Source organism: Pezoporus wallicus, unplaced genomic scaffold, assembly GCF_028554395.1.
Source record: "Pezoporus wallicus isolate ANWC-B61680 ecotype Strahan unplaced genomic scaffold, APGP_CSIRO_Pwel_v1 contig_3815, whole genome shotgun sequence".
NCBI classification, from domain to species: Eukaryota; Metazoa; Chordata; class Aves; order Psittaciformes; family Psittacidae; genus Pezoporus; species Pezoporus wallicus.
Window position 1 is genome coordinate 621,284 of NW_026637911.1, and position 6,000 is coordinate 627,283.

Here is a 6,000-nt window from a genome sequence, read left to right on the forward strand (position 1 = left end):
ATTTATATTTACATTTTGTCTAAAGAGATCAAATACTTGTTAAACAATGGCATTTTGAACTCAAAGGAATAAGTCTGATCTTGTCAGACTTATTAATAGTTTGAGGGGTTTTTTTCTGTCTTTATGATGCTAAATCTTCTTTGAAAAAAATGTTATCAACAGAGGTGAAATACAGGGGCACTCCTTCATGGTTATAGTTGGTAAATTTTGGTGTTCAGCCAAGTAAAAATGACTTCTATTTTTAACTGAGCTATTGTGGTCATATTTATGGTCATAGTATAAATGAAAGTGACCTGGAGAATAACCTTAATGTCAAATATGTGCATCAATCCAACGTGGAGCAGTTTTAAAGCTTGCAGATTTCATGAATCTTTACTGGTGTCTGTACAATATAGAGATTCACTAGAGCCAGCCTGAATTAATAGAGCATAGAATCATAGAATAGTTAGGGTTCGAAAGGACCTTAAGATCATCTAGTTACAACCCCCCTGCCATGGGCAGGGACACCTCACACTAAACCATATCACCCAAGGCTCTGTCCAACCTGGCCTTGAACACTGCCAGGGATGGCAACCCATTCCAGTGCCTCACCACCCTCACAGTAAAGAACTTCTTCCTTATATCCAATATAAACTTCCCGTTTAAGTTTTAACCTGTTAACCCTTGTCCTATCACTACAGTCCCTAATGAAGAGTCCCTCCCCAGCATCCCTATAGGCCCCCTTCAGATACTGGCAGGCTGCTATGAGGTCTCCACGCAGCCTTCTCTTCTCCAGGCTGAACAGCCCCAACTTTCTCAGCCTGTTTTCATACGGGAGGTGCTCCAGCCCCCTGATCATCCTCGTGCAACTATGTTCATGTTTTGTGTCTTCTGAAGTGAATGTCTTGGTTATCCCCCTTTACTGCAGTCTGGTTTGCACCATAGAGTGAATGTGGAAATGACTGGTTTATTTCAGATCTGTAGCACAGCTGTGCTACACTAGCTCACGTGGTGTGCTTGAACTGCTATTGAGCATTCAGTCCATAGGACCAGACTAGAGCTAGTCCTAAAGAAGCTCTCATATAATATGAACATCAGGTCCTCAGGAGCTCCTGTTACATCACAGACACAAAATCAGCTCAGTGCGTTATAGCTGGACTGATTCCCAAGTCAAATAAAGCTGCTTTGTGCCACACATGAAGGAACAAAAATGTCTGAGAAAAAAACATAAATGCAGACAGCCTTCCATCAGAGTAACTTGGCCTATTTTAATAAATTCTCTAGAGCTTGTAGCTGAAGATCCCACTACTAGTATAACTACTCCTGAATGTATGTACAGTCTCCTGCAAATGTATATTTAATCTCTGGTGCAGGAGCTTTAAAATCATCCTTGTGGGTCCGTTACAGTGTTTTGTTAACTTAAAAATTATGCTCCAAAATAGCCCACTTAGAGCATCTCTGACGGAAATGATGATAATTTTTGTCATGTTCAACACACTCTGATGCTAGTACCACTGCAGATGATAGATAGGAAGATGATTATCTTGTCGTATTTCAATCTAACTTTTTCTACATCAAATCTCAATTTCTTCCACCTCTCCTCATCGGTCCCTGGTTTTTAAGCTCTTGTCATTGCTAACAATCTACTCAGATTCTTGATTTGTCTACATCTTTCTCAAAGTTCAGGATTCAAAAGCAGACAGTGTTTTAGCTGAGGCACTGGAGGTTGCCCATGAGGGAAGATGCTTTTCAATTAATTTTTTATTAAATTATGTTGTTCCTTCTAGAATCAAAATCCTTGGCTGGTTGATGAGGACATCATTCTAGACAGTGTCAAAAACACTTCTGAATTTCAGACATAAATGTAGCTTTTTTTGTTTCTCCTAATTGACTTTTTACAGAAGCATTTTGGCTCCTGTTTTATTAACTCGTGAAATCTATAATTTCCAGTGCCACCTTTTTCCCTTCTAGTAAAAGATAGGCATCGTATCTAGTTTCTCTTGTTCCTCCTGGATCTTTATACATGAAAAGATCTGAATCAACAGAGGTTGAAACAGAGAGGAAGTAGTAAAAAAAGCTGTCTTTTTGAAGTGCTAAACTGTTTCATAGTAACCAGCCACAGTTCTCTATATAGGGATCCTTATAATGGCATTTGAATAAAATTGTGTTCATAGTTGGAAATTCTATTACCTATTCACTCATAAACCCACGGAGTCCCTTGCTCTTACTCCAGTGAAAGTCGAATGCCACTGCCATGGGAAAAATCTTTGTCTCATCAACATCTGTGGGGATTATGCCACATACGTGAGTGCTTTACTCCCTTTGTTTAATGAAGATACATCCAGCATCTACATTTCTTCTTGTGCCTAAATCTCATGTATTTTGTTTTGACAATGCTTATCCTGAAGTCAGCTATTCCTGCCTTTCAGAAATGATAACTGGCAGCACAATTTTCTCTCAAGGATGGGAATTTAAGGGGGAAGTGTCTTAATTTATCTTGGTCCAGCAGATTAACCTGGAAATTGTTTGAACCTCAGCATGCTTCACACAGCAGGGAAAAAGGGGTTAGCACTGCAGTAGGGTAAGAATATGCAGTTCATCTCCCATAATCCTGAGAAAAAGGTTTTTTTATTTAAATTAGTGTGTTTATGTCAACAAAGAGACAAGTGCCAGGCACAGATAGCCAAGGTGACTTAAAAAAATCAAGTCTAGAACGGAAGGTACCACAGGTATATCCATGGTGTGCATCCATGTTACTCTACAGATGATTCTGCATAAAGAATGTACCTGAAACTACTATATCTATCTGAATGACATTTGCCACCAGTCTGGGTATTTTAGCACTGCACCCTAGTATGATTTGACACCACGCAGCCTATTAAGTTGTTTAGCTCATAGGAAAATGTTAAATGGTAGCTGTATAAATTTCCCTGTGTAGTCCTGGGAGTCAGATATTTTGGATACCTACTTCTGTTTTAAATCTCACTTAATTTTTGGATCTGAACATGTCAATCAAAATTCCTGTACTTGAAGCTGGAGAATCAGAGGGAAATCACTCTGGAGTCATATATGCTCAGACTCTAAAAGGAAGCCACTTTTAGAGCCCAGTTCATGGGACAACCTTAATACTTGCTGCCCCGCAATGATAAATTAGTCTTGTAAAAGACTCAGAATTGAAAAGCAATCCACAAGTACCAGGTATTGCTGATAAAAATTACGAAGTCCACCGTTACTCTGCTATTTACTATGGCTGAAGCAGGTGCACCTGGATCATATGGATTTATTTGTAATCCTTCCTGGCTGAAACAGATGGGGTCTCTGGGAAGCAGAGACACTGTTCAACAGACATCTTCCCCCAGCTTTGATTTTCTTGTAAAGCTAAACTTCTGATGAGGGAAACCAAATTTTAACTCAAAGCCTGATACTTATGGGCTCTTTAGTGCTTCCTCTCTAGCTTGACAGAGTCTTCAAGCTGATAATACTTAAACATTTTGCAAACTAGGCCCTGAGTATCTTGTTTTCTGCAGGAGAACATTCAATTTTAATTATTCAGCTGAACATGAATGTGTGCCTAGCTCTAAGCAACCAGATAGTCTGCAGATTAGCCACCCAAGCAGAACCGTTCTGCAGCTTTTGATTCTCTTTGAACTCACCCAGTTAGGAAGAGTTCTTAGCTCTAATGCAAAAAAATTACACTCGCAATAAACTTAGGGCAAATCCTTGATTTGAAAATGCCAGACACGAAGGCCTACTTCCTCTTCTCAAGAGACTGGATGTGCTCTGGCACATTCGATGCTACATCATGGAGACTTAAATATGTTGGCTCTGTTGTAGAGAAAGCTACAGTACTAAAAGCTACTAACTTTAACTTACAGGACAAAGCAACTCCCAGATCTTTATCCACAACAGCTTTCAGTGGTCACTGAAACTGCCACATAGAATCAGATCTGAAATAAAACACCTTTTTCTCAATGTAACCATGAGTTATAACTGACATACAAAGTGTAGTGTGAAGCATACAATATCCGCTTCCTCAGTATTGTCATGAAAGACAGAACTACTGCAAGTACTTGATGGATTTCCCCACTCATGTACTCTTTATTTTATTACTCACTGGGAGTTATTCTCTAGAAGTGAGTAATGCTTTTAAGTCCTGAGGCTAAACCCACCTCCTACCAGGTCTAATGCTCACTCTGTCGCTATGTCCATTTAGTTGTCTGGGAGAATTCACCACTGCTCTGCACTTGAAGGTAAGTACAGGGTCTGACATTATAGATGGTACTATCAACCCTAAATTTTCAGTTTATACTTTACATTTTTGAGATACAAAAACATGTTACTTGCAGAACGCAATTTCTGAACTTTTCAGATGTTTTGCTCAGAGTGCATCTGCTGTTTGTCTGTTGTGAATAAGCCTGCAACAGAAACAGCCTGTGTATAATCAAGGATGCTCTTGGACATGCTGAGCTATTAAAGAATGGGTAGCAGCTGAAGAAAGGGAAAAGGAGCCTGAAGTGCTTGAAGACAGATTCTGGTATCATTAAGGCCTTGGGGAGTGCCACAGAAAATATATGGACTCAGTCAGAGATCAATATGATCAGACAAAAGCCGTTTATTACAAAGCCTTAACCCCTTAAATACTATTTCTTACATGCACTTACAGTGATTTAGCATATTATGATTGGATACATGTCTTGAAGACCCTTTGCAACTAGCATATAATTGGTTAAGCACAGGTGTGGGAACTTGACCTCGAAAGCTTGCCAACAGTCCACAGTTCTCATTACCTCAGTGAATTCCAGCTTCTTCTTATCTTGTTTGCTTAAGCTTCCTCGGGCCTCTCACGGCCTTGCTGTATCTTTCGGGATTATTCATTTATGTACCAATTATCCATTCTCCCGTGAGAACACTGTCTCCACAGGGGAGCTAGGTCCAGAGACTTGTCTCCTCAGAGTAAGTTTGCAAGTTCTGAACCACGTTCTTGATATAGAATTTAGATTAAAACATATTTCTTATCAAGCTTTATCCTCTGATTTTATGTGACATTATTAAAGAAGACACAGTGCAGCGCAAGCTTCTTGTTTCTTTTGCTCCAGCCCCTTGCATTTCTGAAACTTCTCATCCTGAAAGGCAAATGCTGCACTACACAAACTCACTCTTTCTTTCACTTCTACTACCAGCTGCATCAACTGTAGGAATAATTGCTCTATGCAAAAGTAAGTAATACTGTATCTTTCAACCAAGTTCTGACACTCAGAAAATCTCAAATCAGTTTTTGATCTATTGTTTGATGGAATTGATGGTAACAGATGTAGAAGCAAAAGGTGTTTTTGCTTTACATTTCCATTCCTGAGCAGTAAAATGTGACTCTAGTTTTCAATTAATTTCAATTAATTTTCAATTAATTTTCTCAAATGAGGGACTCTGAAAATGGCATTCTGAAGGTGGTAGCAACGATGGATGTGATTGGTACAGCTCTTAGTCATGCTGCCAGGGAATGATTCATGTGACATTCTCAATGTCACAAAAATTAGGTTTTAAATCCCTTAGTCATTGTATAAAAGATGACACAGTAACACCCTGCTTTGAACTTTAGAGTGGTTTATAGTTTAATTAGAGAGAGTACTCACCCCAATTCTTGTTTCTCTTTTATAGACTTGCTACCTGGGGAAAAAAAAGCAGCAGCAGTAGCTGTACCAATGGTCAGCACTCCTATTATTCATCTACCAAAGGAGCTTTGCAGATTCTCAGTACTGAAACCTCATGAAAACACAGTCCCTGTCAATGCAAAGCACCTGTAGATTAGCCACACATGTTGCAATTCATACCCTAGCATGTTCCAGCCACATAACCTGGGGAAACAACAAATAAAGAACTCTGGAAAATATGTGAAATAGAACCCAGGACATACACAAATACTCTGCATAGCCTCTTTAGGTATTGGAAACTTTTCTGAACATGAATGTACATACAGGGAGACATTTTCTGCTGGACATAATCCAAAGGCACCAAGGAGACTGA